The sequence below is a fragment of the Antrostomus carolinensis genome, unplaced genomic scaffold (genome assembly GCF_000700745.2).
Source record: "Antrostomus carolinensis isolate BGI_N321 unplaced genomic scaffold, ASM70074v2 scaffold660, whole genome shotgun sequence".
Lineage (NCBI taxonomy): Eukaryota > Metazoa > Chordata > Aves > Caprimulgiformes > Caprimulgidae > Antrostomus > Antrostomus carolinensis.
Window position 1 is genome coordinate 84,557 of NW_010290302.1, and position 6,735 is coordinate 91,291.

Genomic DNA, 6,735 nt, shown 5'->3' on the forward strand with positions numbered 1-6,735 from the left:
TCAGTACAATACTTAGTGATCTTGACAATTTCCTGGAATACTGAATAACACTTTTTATTAACCCCTAATTTAGAGCCCATAGTCTAGATACATCACCAAAGTTTTAACAGTATTTCTACCTCCTCCAGTATCATTGCTATTCTATATAGGTGCATCTGCTGGAATTTGGAGTGGCAAAGAGCATTAAAGCAACAGCAAGCCAAGAAAATTATAGGTAAAATTTTAGGGGCATCAGATCCTAGAGCTATATAACCCTGTGGTGCTGGCAGGAGCCCAAATACTTCTGGTCCAGTCCAGCAATTTCAGTTGCATGTAAGCCTGTAGAGGAAAGATGCATATTCTAAGGGCAATTTGCCAACAATATGAAAAATGACAAAGGCAGAAGAGGGCCTGACCCTCAGATGGAGCACAGACATGCCTACCCTGATGTCAGTGGACCTATGCTGAAGAAAGAATGCTAGAAGCTACTCAATAGATACAATCTGGTCCAGCACACATCAGTGGGAAAAGACAGAGCTTCCCTTCATCAAGCATACTTTCCAAACTTCTAATTTTTGCTCCTCTGCAGAACAAAACTCTCCAATTTTGAAGTCTGGCATGCAAACCCAAACTTGCAATACTAAGTGAGTGTTCACCATTGCCCTGAGAAGGTCCTGACCCTTATTTCCCACTCACTGTAATTCCCTTTAGTCCTAGATTAACTGTCAGGCTTATGGCAGTTTCTGCTGTGTATGTCCTATGCACATGCAAGTGGATAATTCAGATGCAAAGTAAAGCAACATGTTGGTGGAATGCAGGCTCCTGCTGCTGTCTGTATTAATTGGTGGCTCAGCTGTAGCACCCTTACCTTGGTAAGGACTACAGATTTTAATATTATTTAGCAATAATAAAACACAGGCTGAAACAAACAGCAGAAAAATCTAGTGTTGGAATCACAAATTTGTTCACTCTCACCTTGCTCTTCCTATGCTTCAGGATCAGTAAATTCACTGTAAAAGCGGGAAATGACTCTCAGTTTGAGATGCAGGATGTTAGGACACTTCCAGTAACACCAATTGTTTATCATGCTGCTGCAAAGCAAAACCTTCACAGAGCAAGAGCCTCCCTGTGCGGCATTCACGTCAGTCACACTGCAAATGATGCTGCTGAATGTTTGCTGGATACTACCCATCCAAGCTGTCAGCTACAATTATATAGTAAAACAGGGACTCTGCACCAGAGGGAATAAAGTGTGTTCGTGGGAAGGACCCCAAACAAGTCACTGTTTGTACAACAGAAAGTGCTGACAGCCACTCAGTAGCTGCTGGCATGCCTACAGATGCACGCACACACGCCACATGCCACTTATGGGAATTCCTAAAGCACATTCAAACATCCAATGCTTTTGTTTCTACACAAAATATTTCATGAGGCACTTCTGCCTGCAGGACACCAAGCTGCAGTTATCCGCACAGCTCGATTCCTGCCTCACAGTGGAGTCCTTCCACTCATAGCAGCAGCAGAACGTTGGTGCAGAAGAACAGAAAAGTGAGGCAGACCTTTGTAATCAATACTGTGGTGTTTATCTCTTAAACTAAATCACTATAGATGCCCTGCTCTTTACAACTTGATCTCCACCTGCATGTATCAAAGGAGGGAAGTTTTCAAAGCACTCTGCTTCCTACAGCAAGGCGGCACCGTGCAGCTGTGTGTTAAGAGAAGGTCTGTAGGGCTGCCTGCGTTTGAACTCCGTAGTAAGAAATATGGAGTATTGTAAATGGCTATTATGGTCGGTCCATAAACTGCAGTAGAAAGCAAACGAGCTAACAGGGGAGGAATAGCTCCGAAATAAAACAAAATAATAAGGAAGCATGTGGACATGGAGTAGACATGAGGATATTCATGTTTCATAAATATTTAATCTGGATTCACTTTTAATCTAAAGGAAAAAAAATAAATAAAATATGCTGGATTGTTGTCATTGCTTTGAAGTATTAACAAGGCCTGAATAAATTATCATTTATGTATTTTAGAGACCTGACAGAGTAAGCAATATTGTTTTTAATATTAATGTAATAAACATAGTTTTATTTTATAATGTATATACATTTCAGATAAAATCATGACATGGAATAATTGATTGAATATGTTTGATCAATTCATTCAACTCATGCTGTGAAAACAGAAGGTTCTTATTGGAGTATGTTTTTATTTAAAATGAAACACTGTAGCTGCCTCAGAAACTATGTCATATTGTTTTTTCACTTAGCAATTCAGTTTCAGTATTCTACAGCAACGTCCTCCTCTTCTTCAGAGGACCTTCCTATGAGTCCCACAACATCTGGATTTGCAGTTGCAACCTTCCCCAAGTCCTGCGTGTCTCTACGTACAGAGCCTCTGACACTGAGGCTGAGAGAGGCCCTGACTCCAAGAAGGTGGGGCTGGGGCGCATCTCACGATTTTCGTCTCTTCCTTTATGTTATGTTCTTCTCCTTCCTCTGCTCACTGACATCACTGAGAACCCAGCTGATCCTCCCCACTCCCTCCCAGTGACAGCCCTTGTTCTTCACGTGAGCCTCTCGCTACTTTTCCACTCCTTTTGTACCGCTCAGATTCCCATATCCCAATTCACGCTACGCATTTCTGCTTTAATTTTCCTTTTCTTTGTATCACAAACAAAACTCACAAGTCAGCTTTACCCAATGCATCAAGTTTTCAGAAAAGTTACCTGTATGTTGGGGATGGGGAGAGGTCAGGGACACAATATTGTCTGAATGTTTCGAAGCAGCAAAGTGACCACAAATGTCAAAACAGGAAAGCGACCGCTGGACTGGTCAGACCAGGCTGAAGAAACCCCAGTCAAAAGCAAGACAAGGTCACCAGTCAGCCCGCTGTGTCTTGGCTTACAATGACCAGCTCAACAGACCTAAATAATCGACAATTCTTACCAAACATTGTTTTCAGAGGAAAAATAGGAAACATCCAAGAATTTTAGTTCAAGAACAGCACATAAATATCAATAGTGGAATCTAAACAGAGGAGCGGCATCTGGGCTAGGATTAAATTATTTTAAGACGAATTTTTTGCTCCAGCAACAGATTTAGCAATACTCAACATAACCAAGAAAACAGCCTTTGCCAAAAAGAATATAGGGAACAAAATTTTTCTTCTTTTTTTTTTTCTTTTTTTTTTTCTTTTTTCTTTTTTAAATATATCAAACTTTGGCACAAGTTTGCCCCTTGGGCATCTTGCAGGGTAAAAATTAAAAGGAAAACCCACTGTACTTTCTAGGGTGACAGATTTAAGACACCTTTCCTTGTTGTCAGAAAAACCAGCTGGTACCTCACCTGGTGTGCCAGGGTCCTGAGGAAGTCTGGCAGAGCAGCATCAACAGTGTCTCATCAACGTAACGCTTTGTTCAGGATGGAGCAACTACTCCAAGTCAGCAACAGGGGCTCCGGGCTGAGAAGCTGCAGGCGAGTGCTGCCAAGTCTGACTGCTCCACGAGTGGTGGTGCAGCACCCTGCTGTCAGGGGTTGCCAGCCTGTCAATAGACAGAGGAGGTAGATTTAGTGAGATTAGCTGCTGCTCTAGAATTATGTGCCATTTATATACCTGGAAGTAATTAATAATGCAAAATCACTGTCCATTTATTGAGTGTGGGAGTTGTGAAGAAAACTGCAGAATTTTAATAAGAGATATTTTCAAATATGTATAGACTATAATTGATTTATTACAGGATCACTGTACTGATGCTATAAGCTTCACCCTGACTTACTTCTCACCTAATTTGTTAAATTTTCATTTTGGCACTGTTTGGAGGTTGATTTCATGTGAACAACTACACACAGAAATAATATACACAAAACAAGAAAAAAAGCTCCAGAAAGGAAGTGATCACTTTAGGGTGATAAAATTGAGGCCAAGGACACTAGAAAAAGCCTGTTTTCTTCCTGGTAGTTACTTTGTAGTTGTTCTGCTTTGTTTTAATGCCTTCTCATGAAAGCCGTAAGTAATACAATACAAACTAATGTAGCCAGGAAGAAAATGAGAGTTTGTTTGTAGTTTACAAGAATTATTTTAGAAAAAAGTGTATGTATAGACATACTTGACATGTTGCAGAAGACAGATGAAAGAGTAAAAAGTCACGCCCTGTATTTTTCTTTAAAAAAAAAGAAAATAAAAGAGAAAGAAACAAAAATTAATTCTGATCTATTTCAATAGGTCTGTTAGTCATGGGGTATTCAAGGCTTAGGTCTGTAGTACAGCTTGTATGAGAGGTGCCTACTGGAGATCCAGAGCAGACAACCCAGGAATTCCTAATTCTCTTCATTCACAAACTCCTCTGTAATCCCAGAAAATCCTCAGGATGCGCTGCCTTGATCTTCTGACCTGTAACACACCAAGGCTGACCTACATCCTATGCTGTTCCAGAAACGTGATTATTTGTCACAGTAACATTTAAAACAAACATGTTAAATAGTTGATAAGTGCCATCAGGACATGAGGTTTTACTGGTATATCCACCCTGGAGGGAGACTGGCTGCCTCAAGAGCACCCAGGCTGCTCCAGAGGGACAGCCCTGGGAGGTCGGCAGGCTTTGTGCTCATCTCCTGGCATTCACAAATAAAGCCTGGCTTTGGGGATGGTGTTTTATTGACAGACTCCCCCTGTCCCAGAGTACTAAGGAAGGAAGGAGAAAGAACCAAAGAACGAGGCAAGCTCTCCCGGGAGGAAACACAAATGAGGACAAATTCCCTCTTTCTGTTTAAAAGGATTTTTCTTCAAGTTATTTGGCATAATTTCAATCAAATGTAAGCAGAGATTTCAACATGTTTCTTCTGAGAGTATTAGCCCCTCTAACAACTCTCTCAGTCTCTCTCTCCCCTCTGATTTCCCCAAACACATGATGTGCAGTTGTCAGCGTGCTAAGTTAAGTGTTTCTCCCTTAGGTCATTATTTCCACTCTTTAATTGTTCTTTCAGCCTTCTGTAGTATTATTGTTATCCAGATTATGTTGGTGCTGCTTTCCAAACACAGATGAGTAACAGTTCCTGCCCTTAAGAGTGTATATTCTCGAAATAAACCTTTCAAATTCTCCACCCAAGACAAAACACACCAATTACAGCTGTAACAGTCTTCAAAGGTTTTTCAAACTCTCTGAATTCCTATTTCTGACATGAAGCCAAATACACATCATTTATTAACGTAAAACTAAGTGAGGCCTTTTACAAGAAACTGAGCTTGCATTACAAAACTGATCTTAAGAATATGAACTTCCCTAGAAATAAAATCTTGTTTAAGACCTTTGCCATGCCTCATTCCCATAAGCACCACATACCTTGGAATCTATGAAAGGATCTCTGTGCCTCAGTCCAGGCTGGTGTAAAGCAGCACTTGCACAGCACATGTGTGATGGGTACAACCAATGAGGCATTGCTGGTGGAAATCTTTCTCCTTTTACGGGCTGAGATGTTAGAAGGTAGTTAGCAGGCCTGTTACACAGATAAGTTAGAATGGAAAAATTAAAAGGCAAGGCTTTACGAGAAGCCATGCAAACCACAACAGAAATCCAAAGAAAGTAATTAATTCCAATTAGAGAAAGAGAGTAGTTTAAAATGACTCGGGGTCATCAATTCACTTTATTACACAAAAGTTTATTTCCATAGCCCATTCACATAACATCGTTTATTTGGTTTCTGGTCACTCTAAGGCACTGCAAAATGTAAACTCCACAAGCTAATCCATCCAAGAGTGCGTTTTTCTGCAAGAGCTCGGAGGGAGAAAGATTGTGTGAAGTCGGAAAGGAAAGGAAAGGAAAGGAAAGGAAAGGAAAGGAAAGGAAAGGAAAGGAAAGGAAAGGAAAGGAAGCTTAGGCAGAACTGTATTTAAGAGAACAATCACCTCCAAATATAAAACTTGGTAGTTAGTTTAGGAATGCGTCTCATTCTGTACTTGCTGTTGAAGTTCTGAGCACAGAGATGTGCTTGGTGATACCGACACACTGTAAAACATCTCCCTTGAGCACAGTGATCTTTGATTATTACACGTAGGTTTGCGGCTACTGATTCTCCTGACTTGTTTTGCTACTGTGTAATTTATTCTAAGCTACACACAAAAAAATGCCTACTCGAGTCATGGGAGAACACTTTCACAGCACTTGATACGCAAAAAGTTTTACTGCTGAGCTTTTGAAGGCACTTAGCTCAGCATGCAGATACTCAGTCCACTGGGTCGCTGAACTGTAATAAAAGACTTCATTAAGTGAAACATTTGATGGTACTTGGCTCATTGGGTCAGTGGTTACAGTTATAAGGAATTCCTTGTAAAGCTGATAGAGAAAAAAATGAGCTCTTTTGCTTTCCAAGCCCAGCCTCTCTTTTTAAAGAGGGATACATGGCAGTTTCTAGTAATACACATAATAACTTCAGACATTTTCAGAAAGACCACACGCTGCCACTGTCAAAGCCGCAAAAATACTTCGGTCATCGGCATGTACAACCAGCATGGACATCAATAAATTTATGTTATAAAACTTGCTGGGACTCACATCATACTATTATGATGAAAGTGCTGAGTTTCACCGATTTTTAAGAATTTGCTCTCCAAATCCATTGCAACATCACAGGGGAGCCAGACAAATCCATTGAAACATACCAGTTACATAATTTCATTCCAAAAGCAAGACAATGTACCCTATAAAGTTACTAGATGTTGGGGTTCCTCATTCTTCCTCTAACCTTCATCCTATCCTTT